This window comes from Phyllostomus discolor, chromosome 1 (assembly GCF_004126475.2).
Source record: "Phyllostomus discolor isolate MPI-MPIP mPhyDis1 chromosome 1, mPhyDis1.pri.v3, whole genome shotgun sequence".
In the NCBI taxonomy this organism is placed as follows: domain Eukaryota; kingdom Metazoa; phylum Chordata; class Mammalia; order Chiroptera; family Phyllostomidae; genus Phyllostomus; species Phyllostomus discolor.
In genome coordinates, this window is record NC_040903.2 from 113492590 (window position 1) to 113518080 (window position 25491).

Consider the following 25491-nt stretch of genomic DNA (forward strand, 5'->3'; position numbering starts at 1 on the left):
TCAGGGTCCTGGAAGCTGGGCCAGGAGACTGAGATGGGGCTCAGAGGGGCAAGAGGCTGGCAGGTCCCCAGAAGCTATTACCAGCCATCTGCCTGGGAGTGAGCAGGGTGCTATGGGGCCCATTCCACAGATGCAATAACTCAGGAGAGAAAACTCTGGACTTAGCTCAGGAATCTGGGGACAATACTTGCTCCTGTCCCAGCCCTCTCCCAGAAAAGCTGTGGGGGTAGGGGCAGGCCACACGCCCTCTCTGTTGCATGAATTTAATCACCCCCTCCAACCAGGCTCCAGGTATGGCGTTAGAATCCTCCGATTCGGAGGCCACCAGAAAGGAAGGATGCCCACCACCACTTCAGATGCCCCCTCCAAGCCTGCAACAAACACCACTTAAATAGCATCCTCCATGCAGAAAGAATAACCCTGTAGCCCTCCTCCTGGGTCAGTGAGACCACGGGAGCTCCGGGTCCAGGGCTGGTCAGTGGCTAGGAGATTCTGCTGAGCTTCTCTAAAATGCTGTCCCTGGGACTGACCTGGGTGGACTGTTCCACCCTTGGTGGGTCAGGTAGCGAGATGGAATTTGGTGTCAGATAGCCCAGGTTCAAATGTCATCCACCAACACCTGAAATTTCAGAGCAGTTTGGGGCAACCCTTTTAACTTCTCTTGGCCTCCATTTCCTCGTCCATAAGGAGCGGCCAGATGCAGGCCCTAAAAAGAAGGGATGCCTGTGCGCAAGGAAAATGCCGGGGCTGAGGGAGGCTCTCTGAGCAGCGGGCCTGCCCCAGGTCCTCCCAACCTGACACCTCATTTTCTACTTTCAGTGACCTAAATCCACAGAACAGAGGAAAACCTGTAGTTTAAAATAAAGTGAGATTTGCTTCTCATTAAAGTGAAGTTTGTCACCTCTATCATAAATTGCCCTCAGCTGCAGAGAAGCGTCCACTAACACATTTTCTTCTTTCTCCAAATGATGTGAGAATGGCTAGGTTTGAAAATCCCCTGTGGACAGTACAAAAGGCTGAAAAGTACCCCAACCTTCAGCTGCCCCCAAGAAGCCCAAAATCACTGCAATGATATGTCTGACAGCAAACTGGGGAGACCACCTTAGCCTGGCTCCTTCTGTGCTGATCAGCAGGAACCAGCCTTGGCTCTGGGGCCTGGAGGCCAGGCAGTGGCCTTCGGTCTCTCCCTCCTGCCATCCCCCATCTTCCACCTACAGACATTCGCTCTCAGAGCCTGGGTGCCTGCAGTTATGGCCTCCATCTCTAATCTGAGCCATGGAGCTGCCTGTGTGACTGCTGAGGATACTGGAGCCCTGGATGTTCTGTCCCTGGGAGGGGCAGGCTGATGTGGGAAGGGGGCTGCCTGGATCTCTGAGCACTTTTGATTCTGATATTATTACAATGATGACCAACATTTAATGAGCACCTACTATGTACAGAGCTGGACTGAACTGACTCAATCTTGGAACAGAGCCCCACAAGGCCATCCCTCCCCGTGTCCTTTACAGATGAGGAGGCTAATCACAGTCAAGTTAAGTGGCAGCTAGTAGGTGAGATCTGAACAGAGACAGGCCAGACGGAGCCCATCCCCACCCAGCCAGTGCCCTGGAAGCCCATGCGGCCCAGCTGGACTCCAGCCCCACATCCATGCAGAAAGGAACATGCAATTGTCCAGCCTTCAGGACCGCTTCAGCACAGCGGCCCTATGAGATGGGAGCTATTACTGTACAGTGGTATACAGAGATAAAGGCTCTCACCTGAGGTCACAGGGCCCCGGAGAGGAGGATTTTAAGAATATGGGCTCTTGGCCTGACTTCACAGCCGTGGAAACTCACTTGAGCCCAGCCAGCTCCTAAGAGGCCCTGCCTGGAGCAGAGCTCTCCTCCAATGCCCTCACCCTGGGAATAGCCCCAGCAGCAGCTGCCCCTCCATGAACTCAGAGGCCCCCATCTGTCCTGGCAACTCAGGGGGCTCTGTCCTCCCACCCCTTTTGGAATCCTCATAGCACCACTCAGGGTCCTGCTGGCGCTCACAAACAATGCCCCTCTTCAACCCCACACCTCCACACTCCAAAGGGGACATGAGTTCTGAGAGGGCTCCCAACCCTCCTGAGATCTGACCACCAAAACAGCAGCTACAAGATCCCAAGTGAGGAACCACACCCTAACTGCCGCCCTCGGAAGTGGCTCCCAAGGCAGGAAGCTCATGCTTTGATCCCTGCCTGGCCAGGCCCTCTGGGGCCTGATGGCTGGCCCATGTCCTCTCTGGGGAGAATGAGTGAGGGGAGCTAGAGCCCACAGAGGGTCAGTCTAGTGAGAGTGTACAGGGAGGGAGTTCAACTTCCCATAAAGCTTTCTTGGCTCCTCAAGTGAGCAGTCAAGTGCGGGCCTTCACTCACATGAAACGCTGATCGGGCACTGGCCGTGCTGGACAGGCCTTTATCCCCTGCCTGATGCCCGCTCTGTCCCCAGCCAAGCTCTCCAGCCTCCTGTTCACTCCACCCAGGGCCCGCTGCCCCTCAAGCACCTTCTAGTTTAGATTTCACCTACACACTCCTGGGTGCCAGAGGTGTTGGGGCACCTTTGGGAGCCCAGCTCCAAACCCCAACACTCACTGCACATACGTCCACATATATGCTCACACATGCAATATGGGCATTCTGCACGTGTGAGCACAGCACAAGCACCCCTGCCCACACGGTTCAAGCAGGTGACATCAGCAACCACAGTCACAAGCTTATAGGTTACAGGGCTGACTGCCACTCACAGCAGATGAAAAAAAGCTTCCCGACCCCAGGCTGAGCCCTTACCCTGGTCTCCAGGACCATCGATGGGTGCTCCTAGATTTCTAGCCTCCCCCTTTACCTGGAGTCAACTGTCTGCAGAGCAAAGTGGTCAGGAGGGGCTGGAGTCGCCGCTCAGCATCAGGCTATAAGATTCCTTAACAGCAGCTCCCTGACCACAGTGGCAGTGCTCCTTGTTTTTTGCCTCAGAGAGGCCAAGGGCTCCAGATGAAGGCACACAGCAAATCGAGGCCAAGCTGGCACTGGAACCCAGGTCCCCCATCTCCTAGACCCGGGGCTCAGCGGTAATGTACGTTATGAGAGAAGCAGAGCCACAGGCCCAGTGCTGATGTCAAGGTCTGTCTTATCTCCTAGACTTCAGGATGGCAGCACCTCAAACCTAAAAGGACAGGCCCCATACCCACCCCTCTCTTCATCAGGAATTCCCTGTCCAGTTTCCTTGGCCATGGCCATCGAGCCCCTACTTGCACACTTCTAATGACAGCAAGTTTACCACCAAAGCAACGTGTCGTCTGCAGCTCTAATTGGGACCCTGCTTCCTGGACTGGGCTCTGTCCCAGGGCAGGCAGTGCCCGTTGCAAGTTAGGGTTTGGGGGAGGGGGTTCTGGCTCCTCAATGATTTCTGGACAGCAAGTGCAGCCCCCAAGCCTGACATTTTCCAGGTTGCAGGCCCCAGTCCCTCCTTGCCTTCTACTTCTCATTAATGTCCCTGTGGACCTAGGTGGGGGCCCAAATCTAGAGCGCCAACCGGCTGGGTGGCTCAAGGCTAGTTCTCGTGCTCTCTGAAGACAACTTAAGTAAAGCCCGGTCCCAGAGGCTCTGGCAGTGTGGGTCCACCACACACATCCCTGGACAGGGCCCTGCGTACCAGGCACCACCGAACCTCCCCAGTCCTCTCCTCCTTCACACCAGACTCACTGTTCCTCTGATGCGGCCTCCCACAGCCTGAGCTAAGGTTCTCCAAGACTCTGCCCTAGGTCTGTGCCTCTTCAGACCCAGAACGATATTGTGCAGTTAGGTCTCCTGTATGTCCATCGCTAAAGAGTTAGGGAAGGCCTGAATATATCTTGTTGCCAGCTTGTTCTGCCTCTGAGGTTGGAGGGTCTCCCCTACACCTTGGCCAGCAGGCATCCCACTGTCTCCCAACATGCCCAGTCCCAAGCCCCGTCACTCTATCAGCATCCCAGCCATGCCCTCATTAGCACAGCTGGCTGTCCCAGTCCCCAGACTTGGTGAGTTACAGCCCATCAGCCCTCCCAGTGTCTTCACAACTGCCACCATGGGCCCATATTACAGTGTGCACATCTGTCAGCCTGTGGCTGCCATCACCACTGACATTCCAGGGAGACAGACTCATTTATGACATTATCAAGAAGTCCAGTCCCTCCCTTCCCCTCCTCTTCCCTCCCCCCACCTCCCTTTATGAGAACAGATTTGGGCTGTAAATATACCCTGTCTTCCCGGCAGATTCCAACAGGCCTGGATACATGGCTGCTGCCAGGGCCGACAAAAGCACAGATGCACAGCCACGACATGTTAATGGCACCTAAGGCTTCACTCTGGCTGCCCTGGCCACCCTCCCTGGCATGCCCAAAGCCACCGGAGAGTGCCCAGCCCGCCCTCACCTATGCACCCACTGCTGCCCTGCAAGCCCTACAACAGAATCTGTCCACAGTAGAGGCCAGGGAGGGTGGCCAAGCCTGAGAGATAAGTCACCTGCCCAGGGCTTTAATGAGAAGGAGAAAAGGGAGCTGGACCCTGGCTGAGCCTCCCACTTGGGAGTCCAACATAACAGGCTCTTTACATATCAGCCACCAAGTCCTCCCAACAGCCCGCAGGAGGCTGGTGTCAACAGAAGAAAACCGAGCCTCTAAGATGGCACAGCTAGTCTGTGGGGGGAGCTGGGATTCGAACCAAGAAACACAGACTGCAAAGCTCCTTCTACCACAGCCCCCAAGGCCTGAGGGTTAACAGCTGATGTGTTCTAAGCATTTTACATTGTAATAATTTAAACATCAGGATGACTCCACGAGGACTGCACTACTAATACATCCATTTTATAGACAAGACACTGGGACCACACAGCTTGCAAGAGAAGGAGCCAGGATCAAAGCCAGGCCGGCTGGCCCCAGAGCCCAGCTCTTCGGGGCTCTGCTCAGAGCAGCTTTCCAGCCTGGCCAGGCAAGGTGTTACCACTGCCCTGGAAGACAGCCCCGTGTAGAGATGGCCCTCATCACTAGCTAACTGGAGGAGAAAAGCCCAGGGGCTGGGCCTGACACATTGGAGGTGTTCACCCCAGCCTTCCCTGACTGGCAGTCTTAATTACAAGGGGAATCACAAGGAACAAACATTCAAGATGGAGTCAACCATGAAGTGTCTGGCAAGTGCTATATGGGGCATTGCTATTACTGGTATTGCTATCATCACAGTGGAGGTTTAATCCCATCATTGTGGGCATTCAGACCTCACGTCCCACAGAGGGCGCACACTCCCTCTCTCCATGGCACCAGGACATTGAGGGTACTTTCCTCACTCTCTTAACAGGCCTGTTACAATTGTCTTAGTTTCCTATGGCTACTGTAACAAATTATCACAAATTTCGTGGCTTAACAGAAATTTATTCTCTTTCTGTTTCGGGGAACAGAACTCTAAAATTGGTTTCCCTGGGCCAAAATCAAGCTGCGAGCAGAGCTTGTACCCTTGGGAGGCTCTAGGAGAGAACACCTTCCTTGCTTCCTCCAGCTTCTGGTGACTGCCGGCTCTCCTTGGCTTGCGGCCCCATCACTCCAATCTCTGCCTCTCTGGTCACGTCACCTTCTCCTCTCAGTGGTCAAATTTCCCTCCACCTCCCCCTAATAAGGACACGAGTGATAGCATTTGAGGCCCACCCAGACCATCCAGAATAATCATGCCATCTCAAGATCCTTGACTTCATCATATCTGAGGGCATTTTCCATGGAAGGCAACTTTCACAGGTCTCAGGATTAGGGCATGGACATCTTTAGAAGCCATTACTTAGCCTACCACAGTCACCACTCCTGGACAACACAGGCACATCAAACTTCACTCATTCATAGCTGAGTGCTTCATTTTACCCCAAGACTCACCCTGCTAGCATCCCCATTTCAAGAGGTGGAACCCTCATCAGCCAAGCTGCCAAAATCTGTGAAATCAACTCTGGTCTCTCTTTCTCCCATTCTCACAGTGGCCCACCGTCAACATGCCTTGTTGGTTTAACCTTCAAAATCTATCCTGAATCTGAGCACTCCTTGCCACCTGCACAGCCACATCTGTCCAAGCCACTACCCTCTCTCCTAGATTATTGCAACAACCTCCACCCTAGGCTTCTAGCTTCTGCCCCTACCTCCCAATGTCCTCAACAATACAGCCAGAGGAGCCATTAAAACTCAAGTCATAGATGTCATTCTGTCAAAACCCTTCAGTGATTCCCATCTTACTCAGAGCCAAAGTCCTTACAATGGTCTGCAAGAGCTGGCCCGATCTACTCTCTACATCAGTCTCTACCTCCTCCCTTACTCCCTCTCCTCCTGCCCTCTGGCCTCTCTGTTCCTCACACAGGCAAGGCATGCTCCCGCCTGAGGGCTCTGTCCCCAGGTATCCATGTGGCTTCTTCGCCTCCTCCAGGTGTTTATATAAAACTTACCTTCTAGCCCTGGCTGGCATAGCTCAGTGGATTGAGCACGGGCTGCGAACCAAAGCATCACAGGTTCGATTCCCAGTCAGGGCACATGCCTGGGTTGCAGGCCACGTCCCCCAGCAGCCACACATTGATGTTTCTCTCTCTCTTCCTCCCTCCCTTCCCTCTCTTAAAAAAAAAAAAAAAACCTTACCTTCTCAGTAAGGCACCCCACCCCTGACACTTCCTTTCCCACTTCCCTGATTTATCTCCCCTTTGACATTATCACTATCTAACACAATACATATTTTGCTTAGGCATCTTGTTTTAAGTTTGTCTCTTCTACTAGAATGTGAGCTCCATGATAACGGCATCCCAGGTCCAAACACTGTGCATGGACTAGTAGGTACTCAATAAATATTCATCCATTCATTCACTCCACAGACAGTTATGGAGCTGGGCGCTGAGGAGGTACCTGGACCCAACCTTGAACCAGACACAGGCCCTGACAAGGACAAGTGTGGCAAGTTCTGTGGCAGGGAAGCCCAGAGTGCCTCTGGAGTTCAAAGAAGGGAAGGCCGAACTCAGCCCAAAGAGCTTTGCTGAGGAGGGTTTGGAAGAAATAAGTAGGAAAGAGTTCACCGGCCAGATGAGGAGATAACTTCATACCTGGCAGAAGGAACAACAGGTACAAAACCAGGGAACAAAATAGTAAGACATGCATGTTCTTAGGACAATGGAGGGGGCAGGAAAGGAGACTAAATGGGTTGAGAGGGGCTAAGTTTGAAGAGCCTTAGAAAGCAGGCCAAGGGGGTTGAACTCTTCCCTGGAGGCAACGGTGGGCCACTGAGGAAGAAGACATGGTTGGCCCATGCGTCTGGAGGCTCCCCACCTCAGACACCAACAGGCAGACTGGATGTGGAAGAGGCTAGGCTGTGCAGCCACCTATCACATGCCAGGAGAAGGACTTGGAAATCTCCCCCAATTGTGGCCTCAGCCAGGAAGCAGCTTAAGTCAGAATGTCATTTTAGAGGCCCCCCATATGCCCAGGACCATGCTGGGAGGAGACCTGGGGAAAATTAAAGCCAACAGTTTGCAACAAATGCTAGACCATGTGGCTTCAATGTAGCCAAGGGACAGGAGTACAGAGATGACACTGTGAATCAAACTGTGTCCCCAAAAACCCATGTGTTGAAGCCTTAACCCCCAAAGCCACTGTATTTGAAGGAATTAAGATTAGATGAAGTCATAAGGGTGAAGCACTAATATGATAGGGCTAGTGCCCTTATGAAATGAGATGCCCGAATTCATTCTCTCTCTCTCTCTCCCTGCCATGTGAGAACATAGTGAGAAGGTGGCTATCTGCAAGCCAGGAAGAGAGTTGTCACCAGAAGCCAATCATCCTGGCACCCTGATCTCAGACTTCCAGCCTCCAGAACTGTGAGAACAAACTGCTATTGATTGATTAAGCCATCCAGTCTGGGTTTTTGTTATAGTTTGCTTTTGTTAGAGCAAACTAAGACAAATGGCAAAGTCAAAGAGAGCTTCCTTGAGGAGACAAGGTGTTGGGCAATCCTAGGGGTGGAGGCAGACCAGATCACGCTGGCTGAGCCTGTAACCACACAGTGGGCCCCAGCCACTGCCCATCCTTACTACAGCCCACAAAGCCTGCGAGGACCACAGAGGCAGCTGAAGGGTTGATGGGACTTTGGATATTCCACAAAGCACAGCAGACCCCTTAGCGGAAAAGGCTGAAATTTTATGGCTCCTTAGCACCAGATTCCAGCTCCCCTCTTCCACCTCCACTAAAGGCACAGCCTGGCCCTAGCTGGCCAAGAGTCAGTGTGCAGAGGCCTTCCTCCCACCCAGACTGCCACCCCTGAGGGGCTGCCTGCAAGTGAAAACCTGGGCCCTGAACAGCAGAAGTGATCAGGATGTGCACAGAGAGAAAAGGTCTATAAATATACATTTTTATGACATGGTTAATTAAAGTGGATTAGAATTAATTTAAGAAAATTACCAGTGCCCTAGAGGATTTCAGAAGCAGGGCAAGAGTCCCTGAGTCCAAAGGCTGCACAGAAAAGCCTGAGGGAAGGGAGGGAGGTGCCCATTCCCTGAACAGTGTCCTCAGAAGGCGGTTCGCATTTACACAGCACTCTGTGTACAAGGTATATTCATGTGGATGGTGAATGCAATCAGCCCTACTTTGCCAGGGGTAACTAAAGCCCAGAAGGGGCAGTGACTTGCCAAGGTCACACAGCATGTTTGTGACAGCCTTCACAGGAGGCCACAGGTCCTTTCTGTCAACCCTGGGCATTTAAATCATACTCAGCACATCAAAAGCCCCTTACACCCTGTGCTTCCGTGCCTCTGTGTCCCCGGTGGATGCTGCTGCTCCCCAACTCCACCCCCTACTCTGAGGCCCATCACAGGGAAGGCAGAGGGAGGCAGCCTGGGGGTGAGGGACAGGAGGCAGAAAGGGAAAGGACCCAAAATCAACAAGAGGACCAGAATTTCAAGCAGTTCTTGGAGGAGCAGGTTCGGCTGTAGCAATTTGCTCCAGGGGAAAATCGTGTTCCTGTGCTCTATTATACAAAACAGAAGGAACATTTGGTGGGTTGAATACTTGTTAATTTATTTCTGTTTGTTAATGGGCCTGAGGGCTGCAGGCTAGCATGGGCACGCACACATGCACGCAGGGCATCGACAGGAGATGGTGCCTGAGCTCCCCAAGCTCTCCTGCCATCTCCCTGTGGAGCATCGCTCAGGGTCTTGTTCCTTCCTTTAGGTATCAGAGGTCAGAGGGAGGCCGTGTGCAGTTGCAGGACTGAGGTGAGGCCTTGGTTTCCTCATGTGAAAAATGAACTTAGCAACAAGATGACCCAACACATTAGGGCAAAGCCTTTGACCTTGGAGCCAGTGTTAACAGATGTGAGAAGATGTCTTGAGAGTGTATACAGATACGCAGGAGGTCCTAACTGGATGGTTCCTTGGCCCCTCACACTGAGCAAGTCCAGACAAGGTTTGTAAGCCTTCCACCTGGCCCAGGCTCCCATTTCAGACAACAGCGCTACCCTGTATCTTGCTACTCAGGCCAAAATGACCTCCCCTGGCCTAGACTCTCAGCCTTCCCATCTCAGGGCCAGTCTCAAGCCATAACCCTGACTCTCCCTTCCAGACCCAGCACCCCTCCCCACCAGGCTCCCTGCTTTCCTTGCCTTAGACTCTAATCTAATTCTCTGTCAATGGTGGTCAGGACAGAGTTTGAAATGCACAAATCAGGTTCCATCAGCCTCCTGCTAAGCTTCCCACTGTGCTCTGAATAAAAGCTGCTCCTCAGTAGGGCCACCAAGGCCTCCTTTCCCACCCTCTCTCCTCCCTCTCTCCCTCATTCCCCACCTACCGGCCAGGCTGTCTTCCTCCTCTGGGTCTTCAAACACACCCAGCTCCTCCCCACCTCCAGGCCTCTCCCTGGCTGCTCAGCCCTCCTGGAGGCCAGTTCTGCTCACACTTCAGGCCTTTCAGCTTCAATGTCACCTCTTCAAGAAAGGACTGCCCAGACCTTCCCCTCCAAAGCTGCTCTGCGATCTCAGCCACCCTCTTTTATCGCCCTGTTTATTTCCCTCTCAAACCCATCACAGTCTAATGTTATCCAGATTATTTGTACTGTGGCTCATGGTCACACCCACAAAATGAAACCCCCCTGAAAGCAGGAACAGTCTGCATAACATTCTAATGGCTGGATCCTCAGAACCTGCAACAGCACCTGGCACTTAATGGATGTTTCATAAACACTTGATAAGTGAATAAATAATGAATGAAAAGACAGGTCATCTCTAAGCCAGAGGAAGGTGTTGACAAGAAGGCCAGGACTCCCTGCCCCAGTGCCCCCTGTCCAGGTCTCTGAAGGCCTGAGCACCTCCAGTTAAGGAAAGGGAGCAGGCGGATACTAGGCAGCACATGGGGTCTGGGTCCTTTTCTCTAAACAAGTTCATGGAGCACTTACAGGGAATCAGAGATCCACATCTGAGTCCTGGCCCAGTCACTCAGTGCAATTCATTAGACCTCTCTGAGCCCTGGTCTCCTCATCTGCACAATGGGGACAGTAATAAGACCCCCACCTCCTAGGACCCTAGTGTGGGTAAATGAGATCATGTTCTCAAAAACACGAGATGATGATAAAAAAAAATCCCACTTTTACAGATGAGGAAGCCAGAAAGATTATGGGAGCTGTCTGGGTCCCATAGTCAGAAAGTGGGGAGGCAGGACCCTAGTTCAGACTTGCCTGACTCAGAAAGCAGTGCTCCTGTCTCTGCGCTGGCCGCACCCCAGCTGGGAATGGGCAGTGGAACATGGGACGCCTCTCTTCGTTCTCCACCGTAACATGGGTGCACCTACATGTTCCCAAGTGTGAGGTGGCTTGGCCTCCCCTTCCCCCAGGTTCAGTACAAAGACAACTTCAGGCAGCTGAGAGAACTGGCCAGGATAAACAATGCTGCCCCCTCCTGTCACCACCTGAGGTAAGGCAGCTGGGAAAGAGCAGCTGGCCAAGCACCAGACGGGTAAACTGAGGCAGGCAGACTCCCCAGGCAGTCTGAGGTCAAGGAATGGGCAGGCCTGAGTCTCGAGGTCCAAGAGGAAGAGGGGGCCCACATCGTAGGAGAAGAGGAGCCCTCCCTGACATGGCCAAGGGAACAGGCAGGGGAGGTGGCAGGACTCTGAAGACCTTCAGAGGTTCTAAGAACAGACTCAGAACCCATCCACTCCCACTCAGACTGGCTTATGAGATTGGAAGGTCATCAACAGAAGGTCCAGAGTCCCTGCTCAGGATCAGCTAATGAGAGATCCCCACTGCAAGCAAAAGGGGCAAAGGTGCCTTATACCTGCAGCCCATGTGCATTAAGAATTATTTGTCTTTTGAGCTAACAATTTGCTATAATACCCATCCACACTTTTTCCAGCTGGGCACCCTCCCATACATCCTGGATTAATCCCAAAAGTTACTCCATTCATTTAGAACATGCCTGAGTGTACCTCCTATTTTATGAAGGAAATTTTTCATTGTTTTGAAGCACTCACAGGTTTTAATTTGGCATGAGATTTTAAAGCCTCCCTCAGTGGCTAAGAGAAATGAGGAGACTTGTGGCTGGAAAGACACCCTCTACCCTCAGACTTGGGAGGACCTGGCGGGGACCACCAGACCCCATGGGGGAAGCGAGCATAGCACCTCCTCTCCGAGGAGCCAGGGAGTGCAGATCCAATGCTGTATGGCATTGAGGCACACTCTCAACCTCTCTGAGCCTCCCCAAGAAAGACAAAGCCAAGGAAGACTGCATATTTGGGTGTCCCTCTACTGAGCCACACAGGGAAGTCTGGGAGGTCATCACCTTTACAAACCAGAGTCCTGAGGAGTAGTGTGGAGCCCCTGAAAAGGCAAGAAGTTTGGAGTTCAGGTTTGCAATATGACCCAGGGAGAGTGAATCATTAGCCTCTGAGCCTCATTTTCAACTCCTTAGGATGAGACTAAATGCCACTCCCATTCCGGGTTGTTGTCCAAGCCAAGTTCCTAATGAGTCTGACTCAGGGCCTGGCATAACAGGTATTGGATAAGCACGAGTCTGCAGGCCCTCCAAATCCACTACAGACCCCTCCTACTTCTCTATCTCTTGGCTCTTGAGAAGCCAAACCACCTGGTTCCTCGGTCCTGGCTAGAGGCTACACTCAAGCTGACCTCCATCTCTGACCACAGCCTCCCTACGGGCCTGTCCTGCCAGTCTGGACAGCTGCCACCAGCCTCCTCCCGGAGTTGAGGAGCGCCAGCCCTTCACACCTCCCACCCAAGGCCCCAGGGCCTGGGGTGTCCTGTCTGCACACGGTCCCTACACTGAATCCCAGCCCTCCTCACAGGCCCCATATCAGGCTCTGTGCTGGGATCCAGGCTACATGTTTGTCACCCCCCTGCCCGATGTCGGAAGACAGCTATCCCATTCCCAGCTCCTAGTCCCTCACCCCCATGAAGGCTCCAGGGCTGGGACATCTCTGGGCTCTGACTGCACCTGCCGTTCCACATCCAACACCCCTAGAGCCTGTTCTCAGGAGCTCACACCCTGCCCTGTGCTTGCTCACATAATTCCTGACCAGGCTCACCCTCTCTATACTCTTCCCTTGCCCCACACACTTCCCCTGATCCTCCTGAACACTAAGGTCCCACCTCCTCCAGGAAGCCCTGCCTTAATTCCTCGAGCCTTTACATCCTTCCCTTTTCTGGGGCTCATAACATTTCTAACTTCAGGTTGCTATATAAAGGCAGGGACCATATTGCCTACTCATTTTGTGGACACCAAGCCCAGACAAAGCCCATTGGGTATTCAAGAAGGATAGGCTCATTAAATGATTCAGGGGAGTGAGAACAGGACTCCCAAGGACAGAGTACATACTTCTGGAGAGCACACCTCTGTGAGTTAGGTATCATTATGCCTACTGTGCAGCTGGAGACAAAGACATTAAGAGAAGCGAAGCACTTGCCTAGTGGTAGTGCTTGGAGGTGAACCAGCCCTACCAAATTCACAGTCCATGTCCATGACCCACCAGGCCTGCAGTCCTCACACACTGTTCCATGGGACCACCTCAGTCCCACTGTTGTCTGTGGCCCACAGGAGGAAACTGAGGTCCAGAGAAATGGGGTCACTTGCTCAAGGCCACACAGACAGTAAGTGGCAAGACCAGAACTTAAATACCAAGTCCCTCAGCTCCCAGCCTGGTCAGAACACATGGTCAGAACACCCTTCACAGGGTCTGCAGGACCCACCTTGCAGTGGCCCACCCTCTCCTGGGCTGCTGGGTGTCCCCCTCCCTGTCCCCAACCAATACGTCAGCTTCTCCCCATTATTGGCCTAACCCTGAGATAGGAAGCACGAAGTCAGGAAAACCCCTTTGCAGGTGGAACAGAGAAACTAGACACACAGCCAAGCAACTCACTGCTGAACAATTCACAGCTGGTACAAGGGTCACCAGGGCAGAGGGCAGGGGACAAAACTGAGGAAACAAAGACCCCGCCCCCAGAATAACGTCTTCTCCCCTGGCCTTTCCTCCTGGGAGATGACATCTAGGCCTCAGTTGTATTTCAGTGCCAGGCCCAGAAAATCAGCAAAACCAGGTAGGCAACACCAGAACTGATTGCAATGACTGAAGACCCTCTGCCCACCACTGACCAATCAGAGGAGACCATGACCCTGAAGGGAACACCTGGACAACTGATGAATATGCTGCTGAAATCCTCTCCTGAGACCTCCCCTAAGATTCCTGCCTTCAAGAAAGGGATAAAAGCCTCAAGACAAAAAACCCAGCTCAAGCCCTCCCTCTATGCCATTCCCCCTTCCCTCTTCTGCCCTCACTTCTTTCCCCACAGGCATAGTCTCCTAAACTCTAAGGCAATGGGCAGTGGCAGCTTGTCCCAGGCTGATCCCCTGAACCTGTCCCCAAAGTCCCCTTTTCTCTGACTTCCCAGTGAGCTAAGGCAGCCCAGCCTAAGCTCTCCTATTGTTTCTTCTGTGCTAAGCCCTTCCTTGTTTTACTGTCCCCAGCTTTAATAAATGAATCCTTTATTAAATGAGGATTTATGTTGTGAAATCTTTCATACACAAAGTCAAGAACACACATACTACGGCTGGCCCTGGGCAGACCCACTGAGGCCCCTATCCAGTAAAACCCCCAGGATCCCTGGGAGGGCCTGCATGGTTGGCTGACCTTTTGGAGTGCCTGGCTCTCAGTTCTGGGTATTTACACAGGTTGCCTGTGGTTCCAGAGGAAAGGAGGAAACCGGGGGAGGAGGTAGAGGGATGGCAGGTGTGGGCTGAAAATACTCCTGCCACCCTCCACACCACCTGGACAGCAGAGCCACTGCCTGGACTATGGCAAGGTCTCCTCAAATGACCCTGGTAATTCCTCAGGGTGGACCCTATGGGGTCTTGGGTAAAGGCCTGGACTACCCACTGAGTGGAGGGCCTTGGCCAATGTCACCTCCAGCTCCTCTCTGCTAGGTGAACTGGAGAGCCTCAGGGGACATGGGAAGAGATACACCTTTTAGCAAGAATCCTTCTCTGTGTTAAGAGGTCATTTCACTTCACTGAGCCTCTCTCTGCCCCCTCATCTGTAAGTGGGGTTCCGGTAATAACTACCTCTACACTTTGGGCACTCAGCTGCACTGGGCTGGCTTACCCCAGCAAGGTCTGAGGACGCACCTCTCTTGGGACATCTAGCCCCAAACAGAAAAGATCTGGTCTCCCAAGAAAACAGCTAGGCAGCATTGTGTGGGGACACCAGGCTAAAATGCAAGCGGATACCCCATCAAAAAGCAACAACAGCATAGCCAGGATGTCACCTGGCCAGCTGGGTAAGAACAGCAGGCATGGCACAGGTACCAGAAAGCCTGGGGTCTCGGAAGCCAAGAGGATGCTAGCCCCCATCCAGACTGGCTGCCCCTGAGCCCAAACTCTAGGCCACGTATACCACTGCAACTGTCGCAAGCACATCCCAGCGTCCCCCAAGCTTCATCCTGGTCTGAATGGAAGAGCAGAGGGTGAGCTGTCCCTGGAGAAGGGTCCCTGGGTCCCTGGAGAAGGGCACCTGGGTGTGCAATTCAGGCTGGGACTGGAAGGAGCTATGGGCTACAGGGAGTGGGGGTGAGCACCTCCCTCCGTTTTTGACCTCTCCATGCCAACCCCCACCCCTACTGCTGAGCAAAAAGGAGCAGCACTTGGGCCCCAATTACAACCACAGTTCTCAAGGCCCTGGGACCATCCTCAGGGCCCCACCCTTTCATCTGCAGCTCAGGCTCCAACAGGTCTCTCCAACCCCAGCTCAAGCCCTTTTATCATTCAGAAGAGCCTCTTGATAGAAAAGGCCTCTGAGGCATCTCACAAATAAGAGTTCTTTAATTGGGAAGTTGTTAACTTCTCACAGAGGAATTTTAATTTTGCTTCCCTACCATCTCCTCTCCCCAAAACCTGCCAACGAAACACAAAGGCTAACAAAACCAAGCACCTGGTTCCTGTGCACCCCTCCCTTATGGGACAGAGGCAGGAGTGGCGAGTGTCCCACCCCACCTGCACAGACCCCCAGATTCCTACCCATGACCGTGAGGCCTCCAACCTCTCCCTTTGGGCATGCCTGCTTCACATCCCCCTCACTACCCCATACCCAAAGTGCCCTCAGAGCAAGGGTGGCAGATCGCTAAAGGGTTAACAGGAAGGCAGGGCACCCAGACAGGGCAGGGACCACAGACCCTATCTAACACTTAGTGCACTGCCATCATATTGCCCCAGAGCTGATGACTTAAACTTACATCTACTGAGCATTTACTATGTGCCAGACACCACTCTAAACATTTCATATGCACCAACCTATTCAATGCCTAATCCACACAAGGTAGATGCTAGCTTTATTCCCAATTTACTGACAAAGAATCTGAGGTCCACAGAGCTTAAGGAAGTGGCCCAAATTCACACCTGTAGCAACAGGCAGAGCTAAGACTGGATCCAGGTAGTCTGGCTCCAGAGTGGGCGTAACCTTAAGTGCTGCCTTCACTTGCCTGCCCACCCATGGCCTGCATATGTATTGAGGGTGTGGACAGGGAAAAGGGGCCACTCAATAAACTGACAAGCTCAGGGGAGGCCTGCATCACAGGCTTACAAACTCAGAGGTGGAAAGTAACCATATGGGATGGTATGAAATTAAAGCTTTCTAAGTAAAAGCAGGTCAAGGAGGGTAGTCATGTCCTAGGTTGGTATATTTCCCTAACAAAGGTCAATCTTTACCTTAACTGAGCCTGCCTGTTTTTCTTTTTTCTTTCTTTCTTTTTTTTTTTTTTGCAACTATGATGATATACCAGATAACATACCTTTGAAATATCAAAGTAATTTCCTGCCTACCTCCAAAGAGTAGAGACCACAAATCCCCTCACTGTTATTGTTATAATGTTGATTGTTAACTGGTACCCACCAATGTAAAGGAAGTATGTGTCTATTCATTGTACTTTTTATCCAGTCCCAGGGATTTCCCCCGCACCCTCTTCGCTTTCTCCCACCTCCCTAATCTATCACCAGTGAATTTCATACAACCCCCTCACGCCTCCTCCTTTGACTCTTACCCATAAAGTTAAGTGGTAAAACTGCCAGTTTCCTGAGTATTTTCTCAACCCATTGAGATTTTCCTTCCTAGCAACTGTTGTCAGTTTGGCTCAAATAACTCATAAAAATTCTCACAGGTTTGATGTTTCTTACGTTGACAAGGACCAGGCCCACGAGCATCTCATCTCTGTGTCCCTGGGGACAGCACAGTGCCCAGCAAACAGCCACACTGAACACATATATGTCTGCAGGGTGAATACATGAAAATGAACAAAAGCAAAGACCTATTCATTCTCTCACAGGCAGGCAGGATGGCCTCCAATTCACAGGTAAGCAGACTGAGGCCCAGAAGTGAACACCACTGCCCCAGGTCACCCAGCGAGGGGTGTGGAGCCCCAGGAATTTCTCCTCCCACCCAGATCATGCATACCTGCCTTCCAGCAGAGTATACAGGGATGAGGCTGTTCCTGGGTCCAGATTAACATCCTGGCTGAAACAGACCTCCAAGAGCCACGATCATGGCCCTGACACAGGAATCTCCTCTCTATCCTTGACAGCTGAGGCAGCCTCACCTTCCCTCTTGCACACCTGGAGGCATGAGATGCTCCCTACCATTTGTGCACTGCTTTGGAAACCCCAGGTCTAGCCATGAGGAGTTGAACTGTGTGCCCCCCTCCACCCAAAATTTATATGTTGTAGTTCTAAGCACCATTGCCTCAGAATATGAGCTTATCTGGAAATTGGGTCATTGTAAATATAATTAGCTAATTAGAATGAGGTCATTTTGGCATAGGGTGGATCCTTAATCCAATATGACTTATGCCCTTATAGAAGGGGAGATTTGGCCACAGACATGCACACAGGGAGAACACCACGTGGGCATGGGAGACAGAGGAAGACAGCCATTTGAAGCCAAGGAGAGAGGGAGGGTCTAGCACAGATTCTTCCTCAAAGCCTTCAGAAGGAATGAGCCCTGATGATACCTTGATCTCAGATTTCACACCTCTAGAACACAGGTGGCAAATATGAGGACTGTGGGCCGAATCCAGCCCTCCACTTTGTTTTATCTGGCCTGGCACCTCGTTTCTACCCAGCGGCAGCAACGAGCTCTTGCTTAACTGTCAAGGAGTAGTTACATATATATAGTCCTAATATTACATTTGGCCCTTTGAAGGCAACCTCAAGGCTGATGTGGCCCCCAGTTAAAATGAGTTTGACATCTCTGCTCTAGAACTATGAGACAATACGCTTCTGTTTAAGTCACCTCGTTGGTGATAAAATATTTTGTTACGGCACACCTAGCAAATTAATAAACCTACAGACCTGGGCTTCAGTGCTGATTCAGGCCGTTAGTAGTTGCGTGACACTGGACAAGCCCTCACCCTTCTCTAAACCTTGACTTGTTCCCATCATCCCCAGAACACAGCTTGGAACACAGTAGGTGCTCAATAAATGCTTGTTGGAAGAATGAATGGGTTAACAGCATCCACCTTCCACATGGCTGTGATAAGGATGAGATGAGTGAAGAATGGTATATGCTCTGACAAGGCCAAAGTCCTCGACACACATGGTGATAGCTAGGTCGACGGATACACAGAGGGCTGGCTGACGTGGCCACAGCCACGGTCTCAGCATAGAGAGTTGCTCCAGGCAGGCAGAGGTGGACAGAGGCAAGTCCTCCATCTATCAAGCCACAGGCATTGCCTGAGTTCTCACCACATGCCAGGTCTCCCCCACACTGGGCCCTGGGAGGAGGAAAGGAGAGCTCCCAGGGGCCAAGTGTGGCCCCTACCCCATGTGGAGCCTAGACCTCCATGAAAGCTGCAGGCAGGCAGGTTCAGCTCAGTCAGCACAAAAAAGACCTTTCTCCACCTCAGAGCTGCCTCTGGGGCCTGGGCGTCCCAGGGGAGAGGGAGATCCACATTCCTGCAGGTGTACAAGGACAGTTATACTCTCCAAGCAGGAGTCTGAGTTGGGCCAGCAGATCATCAGAGTGACTATGAAGCTTATTAACCATCCAGATTCCTAGCTTCCCCCATGACTGAATCAGAGAAGGTCCTGGTGGGCCCCTGAGGATCCCTCTCTTTAATGACCTCCCTTGGTGGTCCTGATACAGAGCTAGGCTTGGGCATCCCGGGCAGAGAGCTCCATGGGTTGAGCAGGATTCCATTTGGAAAGAGCTTTGACAATAGTACATGGGGATGGGGAACAGGTGTGGACAGGAAACACAAGGGACAGAGGAAGAAGAAGGTAGAGATGAAGATAAGCTGAGGATGATGACAGTAAAATGACAGGCAGCTAGCTCTCCAGGTGAAAGGTACCAACAGCCATTCAAAGGGGCCATAGTGTGTGAGAGAGTCAGGGAAGATGCCCGAGAAGAGGTAGGATTTAGCTAGGGTGAGAAAAGACTTCTAGGTGGAGGTGATGAAAGATGAGACTGAGCCTGGTGAGTGCAGAGGACGGAGGAGGAGAATCATCCATTAGAAAGAAGAGGGGCAAGAAGAGTGGGCTTCTACAGACCGTGAAATGCATTGAATGAGCAGGAGGAGGAGCTTGGACTTCAACCTTAGCCACTGAGGAATTTTGAGGAGGAACATGACATGAAGGCAGACCTATAGTAGTGACCACCAGCAGGGCTCAGAGGGGCCTGGGCATCCCAAACTTACCAGATGAGGCTCCCTTTGCAGAGGGAAGGGTGAAATGACTGGGCCCAGTATCAGTACCCACTTCCTACCCAACAGTAGTCCTGCATAATGTTACAGAATGACAGTACCAACCGTTAGGCCATTTGGAAGGAGCAGCCAGGAGGGTGAGGTGGAAGCACCTTCTCTGCCCTGGCAAATCTAGAGGGCTTGTCTGCAAGGCTGCAGTAACAGGCCTGCCCATGGGCAGGAAGCCCCATGGGGGAGAGTCACCTTAAGCAGTGAGGCCCAGATCCCTCCTGTACATGACCCTGTCCAGGCTCGGAGGTTCTAAAACATCTCCCCCCAGATGCTGATGACGCCCTCCCTGACATGCCCAGCCGACCCTGGCCCCCAGCCTTGCCTTACATGCCAGGTCCATGCAACCTCTCCACCTACCCATGGGCATCTCAAAGTAACACCTCCAAATAGGACTCTTCCTTCCCCTCCAAACCCATCCTCAGCCCCCTGTTGCTCAGTTCAAAGGTCCCACCACCTACCAGTTCTCAGACTCTGATCTCTCACAGCCCATCTCTCATTACCCTTCCATCTCCTGCACTCAGGTACTCCTCCCTGCCATGGTCTCCTAACTGGCCTGCCAGCTTCTAATCTTGCCCACCCACCCCATTTTTTGCCCACAGGGCAGTGGGGGAAAGCCTGCCCCATGAGCATGGTCCCGGCCCCTTTTCCCTACAGGCACTCCCACCTCAAGGTCTGTCCAGTCCCCCAGGGGCCTGTCCCTTCTCCGGTCTCTGCTCAAAGGACACCTCACCTGAGAAGACTTTTCCTGATCACCCTACAGAGAACATCTCCCGCCCCATGCTCACTTCCTTCTCCTGCCTTATTTGTCTCACCTTCACTTATTACTCCCTAGCCTTATATTATGAATTATTTATCTGTTTCTATTCTATCTACTCTGTTCGAATTGGAGCTTTATAAGGGCTATGACTGCTCTAACTTACTGACCCATGGATGCTAGGCATGTAGAACAGGGTCTGCCATGCAGCAGGTATTCAGCAAGCCTGTGTCAAATGAAGGATGAATGAACCATTGAACTAATGAATGATTTCAGTAAGCATTCATGCAGCAGCTGGTACACGCCACAAGGAAACAAAGGGGAAAATCAGGCTAGATCTGCCCTAAGAGCCCCCGCAGCCTGTGGGGAGAAAGAAACCAACATCTAAGAGCAATCCTATGCAGTGTGTAAGCAGTGCTGGGGTAAGCGAATGTGCACAAGGAGGGGAGTCCTGGGGAGGGGACCTCCAGCTGGGCCCAAAGGTCGGGAGAGCTTCCTGGAGAAGACACCCCACCCCCAGCTTCTCTCCCTGCCTCTCAGGGACCTGGACCACCTCCGCTCCCAGCCAAGGGGAACAAACGAAGGAGGCCTGACTCACAAGCCTCACTGATTCCGATCTGGCATGTGCATCCCTCCTGCAAGGAGTAGATATGGGCAGGGCTGTCAGGAAGGGGGGGGTGTGATCCCTCCGGTGAGGTCAAGGGCTATAGCATCTAGGACCCCAGTCTCGCCTGCCCTTCCCCAACCCCACCATCCTGCCCCCTCTCTTCCAATCACAGAAGCACTAGAGGAGCAGGCAGAGCAAGAAAGAACCTGGGCTTTCTCGGGCTTCAGAGCTTCAGCATGCCTCCAAGGCTCCCCAGGAACAGCCCTGCCTGGCCCTGGGCATGCCATTACCAAACACTCTGAAGTCCCCCATCTCTACAGCTTTGCTTAGGCTGTGCCCTCCCCATCCCCTAACCCTGTCTGCCCATCATAGCCCTACATACATCATCTTGTGGATCCAGGCAGTATTTATAATGACACAGCACTGGAAACAATCAAAATATACAATGGAGAATTGCTTAAGCATGCTATGGCTCACAAAAGCTGGAACATGACACTGCCATTAAAAAATCACATTCCAGAAGAGGGTTTAATGATGGGAAAATGATCTTGCTATAGTATTAAGTGCAAAAGGAAGGTTAGAAAACAGCAAGCACAGTTTGATCCCAATTATGTCATAAATACCTATTTTGTAAAAGACTGAGGGGCAAAACAGCCAAGTGCTCACATTTTTCTATAGAAAACATGCATTTCTTTAATAATCAGAAAAATAGAACATTTTTAAGGAATCCTACATCCTTTAAGTCTCAGCCCAGGTGTCCCTTCATTCAAGGCCCCCAGTCTCCCAGCTGATAGTGGCCTCCACTCTGAGTGAGCTCCCCCCTAGCTCCCTGTGTGCTGAACTTCCACAGTGCTCTCTGCCTGGACAGCAGGGGGAGGCTGCCATGGCCCCTGCTGAGAGTGAAGGCAGGGCTCAGCCATCCTTCCTCCTTGCCCTGGGCCCCTCCCATCACCCTGACCACCTTCAAGACAATCCTGACTGCCTCCTCTCTCTCCCAATCGCCAGGCAGCAATCACAGTTTAAACTGGAGGGCTAATTAGCCGCTCATTCTACCCAGGACTGACTGATCAGCAGGAATATTTTGATGGAGATAACTGGACTTCAAAGCAAGGCCTAGCACCTAGGAAGGAAACCCAGGCCTCAGCCCCCTGCCATACCCCCACCAACTTCCTGCTTGAAAGGACAGTATCAGCTAAGCCTCGGGCACACCTGTCATCACACCTACTGAAACTGTACCCAGTCACGAGGAGTGGGGCTGGAAGCCTGCTGCCCTGCTGAGCCCTGGCTCTTCTTCACCTGAAAAATGGGGACCACATTCCTGTCCAGCCTGTTTGCAGAACATTTCCCCAGCATTCCTTCTATTTAGCAAATTCCTCTGCAGCCTTCTCATGGATCACAGACATGGATCACAATCCTCTGTCTAGGACAGGGGATTGGCCCAGATAAAGGGTAGAAGGCATTTGTCTAAGGTCATAAGCAAGCCAGGGGTCAATCCAGGCAGCAACCCAGTTCCCACTCCCTCCCCACTTCCCATCTCTTCAGGACTTGCTGTAGTTTCTCCACATTCCCTGGAGAAATCCCCATATGGGGACATGGAGTGTGAAGACTGTCACTTCCCACATCCTGAGTGTCCTGCTCCACAGGATACAGTCCAAGAGGCCACTGTTCACACAGAGCCAAGGTCGCCTGGCTGCCAGTGACTGTCACACGTACACACATGCAGCTGAGCTTCATCCTGCTGGGACGATGTCTGGACCTGCACATTGAGTCTGGAGTGAAGCCTCGTTAAACTCTACACGTAAGAGCCTGCCTCCTGACCGCTTCTTGGGCCCTGCCTGTCTCAGTCTGCCCAACCCGGAGTCATGCACACATTTTGGCAGCAATGTGAAAGGACCAAGGACAGAGTCTTCAGCTCACCATTAGAGACTTCCCACACCACACAGGAACCCACTGACTGGCACGGCCATGAAACCTTGTTGCTCAAAAGAATCCCCAGGCTTCTGAGCTGGCTCCCAGGGCCCTGCCCTGTCAAACCTCCTAGACTGAACTTCATGTGGGGAGGGAGACAGGGAGGTACCACCAGAAAGACTGCCCCTGAATGGCCTCCCTACAGCCTCTCCCATGCGGACCCCACTCTGCCCAGTAACAGAGTGGCTTCTCACCTCAGATTGGGCAGGAGTTTGCGGTGTGCAGCTGGGCTGGGGGTCAGCCTGGGCTTGACTCAGTTGCCCTCTTTGTCTGTGGGCACCAGAGGCTCAGGGCCTATGGGTACAGGAGGCTGTGGGAGAAAGAGGAGATGAGCAGTCAGCCAGAACAGGGAAGCACTGAGCAATTCTAGGGAGCAGTGGGGGCCACGCATACAACTGGTCCAATCCCACCTCGTTGGGCAGTAAACACTCACACATCTCACACACGCTCCCTATTGCTGACACACACACATTTTTGCACTCATGCAAAGCCACGCATGCTCTCACTCATTGACACTCATATGCTACCAGCTGGGGCAGGTAAGGCTCAGGGAATGTTACGTTTCCGGCCCCAGGCAGAGAGGGGTCTGAACGTGCTTCCCTGCACACTGGCTCTGTGACCTGGGACAGTCAAGTCCCTGAGCCTCACTTCCCTCACCCCAGAATTGGAGATACCATTCCCCCTGCCAGGGTACTGGGAAAATAAAGGGAGAGAAGGGACGGACTGTGGCCTGGCACACAGTAGGTGTCCAGCCACCACTGGGCCTGCCTTCCTTCCTAGCCCTGCCCCAGGACGCAAGCTCAGGGTCTGGCCCTTGACAGGGAGCAGGCAACGCACTGGGCGTGCCTATGGGGTGCCTGAGCCTCAGCCTCCCAGTTCCCACATACCCACGCCTCCCTTCCCCAGCCTCTTCCAGTTCATGGTTCATTCCCTCACCATACAGTCTCCAAAGGTAACTAGGGACCCCCCCACCGCCCCACCTCTGTGAGTGGGGAGGACACTATGGAGTCCTAACTCCTTGGCAAGACCCCAGGCTGAAAGGCCTTAGGCATCAGGCTGAAAGTCTCCCACCAGATAACCTGTACAGCCCTGGGCAAAGTTTCCCCAGATGAGCCTCCGTTTCCTCAACCTCTCAGACAAAGACCCAAATCCCCTTCTGAGTTGTTACCAAGAGTTTCCAATCCAGTCAGTGTTTCTCAAAGGGTGAGACATAACACATGCCAGTGGCGGTGTGCACAGTGATTCTGCCGTAGGTGGTGCGCTGACAAACTTTTGCACGTACCATTGGTATGTGTTTATTTTTGTGTAGTGTCACAGCTGTGATTTTGTGGGTATATGGCTTGGGGAGTGCCTGGCAATCCACCTTCAAACATGAGTCACTGCACAGACAAAGATTAAGCAGATATGAGTGCAGGTGGTGCCCAGAGGTGGCTACAACCTTGGTGGTGAAAAGGAACCAGGGAAGGTTGGCATCTAACCCAGGCCTGGCTGTCAGCAGCCCTCACGGGAATATGCAGTTTACTCTCCCCCTGGAAGTCCAGGCCAGCCCCTCCTTTCCCTCTTCATTCCCCATATGGTGCATCCAGCACAGGCCTAGGTCCCCAGGGAGACTCTCAAGGCCTTCCAGATGGGATCGATAGGGCTGGGAGACAGTTGCCATAATGTCAGCAGAAGATGGGCCTCAGTTTCCCCATCCATACAATGGGTGTGGGCCTCTTTTATCAAGCTTAAGGTGATAGCCCAAGCTGGCTCCCAGCAGACAGGCACAAGCTAACCAGCTCCACACCAACAAGCAGCCCTGTCACGGCAGGCCTCCCAACCCCCTGGCTGTGGCCCTGAGCCTAGTTCCACTTGAGCCAGCAGGGCCAGTCATCCCACAGCACCACACCAAGCCCCCAGCTGCCGCATTGCAAGATAATGAATGGGTTTCCTGCTCCCTTCCCCTCAGATTTTCCTGAAGTTCCCACTCTCCTCAACAACATCACAAGGAGTCGCCATGGAAATGGGACCACAGACAGAGCATAACAATGATTTGGGGCAAGGGAGGAGACACAAACAGAGCCAGGAGCTCTCCTAGACTCAAGGCCTTCCTGTGTGCCAAGTCCCAGGAAGAACATGAAGTCCCAGCTTCAGGCCTCAGAGCCAAGGTGGGTAAAGAAAACCACTGCAGAGGTGAGGGCCTCCAACCTGCCCTCCTGGTTCCTTCCCATTCAGGGGAGTCCAGGGAGATCTGGAATCAGAAGCCTGTGTGTTCAACAGAATGACCATGTGCCCTGAGGTTCATGGGACTTCTGGGGACATGGCTACCACAGGACACTGTCAAAGCGGGTTCATATTGTGGGAAGCTGGAATCCAGTAGGTGCTCAGTGAACACTGTGATCAACGGGGATGGTACTGGCGTGTGTGTGTGTGTGTGTGTGTGTGTGTGTGAGAGAGAGAGAGAGAGAGAGAGAGACAGAGAGAGAGACAGAGAGAGAGACAGAGAGAGAGGTGCATGTGCCTACTCTAGTCAACACAGTCACAGAATCACAGAGCTTGAGAGGCCCACACCCATTGTATGGATGGGGAAACTGAGGCCCAGTGAGGGCTGGGGACACCCCCACGACAACCAAAAGGTCAAGCCCAGAAGCCAGGTCTTCTCTTCCTCAGACCTGAACCCTTGACCCAACATCCCCAGCTTTCCGTTTATTTATTCTATTTTGTACTCGATGATTGGGATAAAGAGATGTGAAGGGCATCGCTCCTGCCTGCCAAAAGCTCGGAGAAGACAGGCCATCAAGGTCAGAGGGAGAGTGCTAGGACAGAAGTCCAGGGGGCTTCAGGAGCCCAGGGAAGTTTACCTCAAAGACTGCAGTCATGCATTTCTGAGCCA

At 52.5% G+C, this 25491-nt stretch overlaps 1 protein-coding gene across 2 annotated transcripts in view; it reads right to left on the reverse strand.

Moving 5' to 3' along the window:
- LINGO1 (leucine rich repeat and Ig domain containing 1) overlaps positions 1-25491 on the reverse strand; it is a 210621-nt gene that overhangs the window by 164693 nt on the left and 20437 nt on the right. The window contains exon 2 of one of the 2 annotated variants that reach the window (XM_028507233.2): positions 22814-22929. The exons of the other annotated variant lie outside the window; for it this stretch is intronic. The gene's annotated coding sequence lies outside the window, so the exon portion shown is untranslated. The remainder of the gene's footprint in view (positions 1-22813; positions 22930-25491) is intronic. 2 annotated transcript variants of the gene reach the window in all.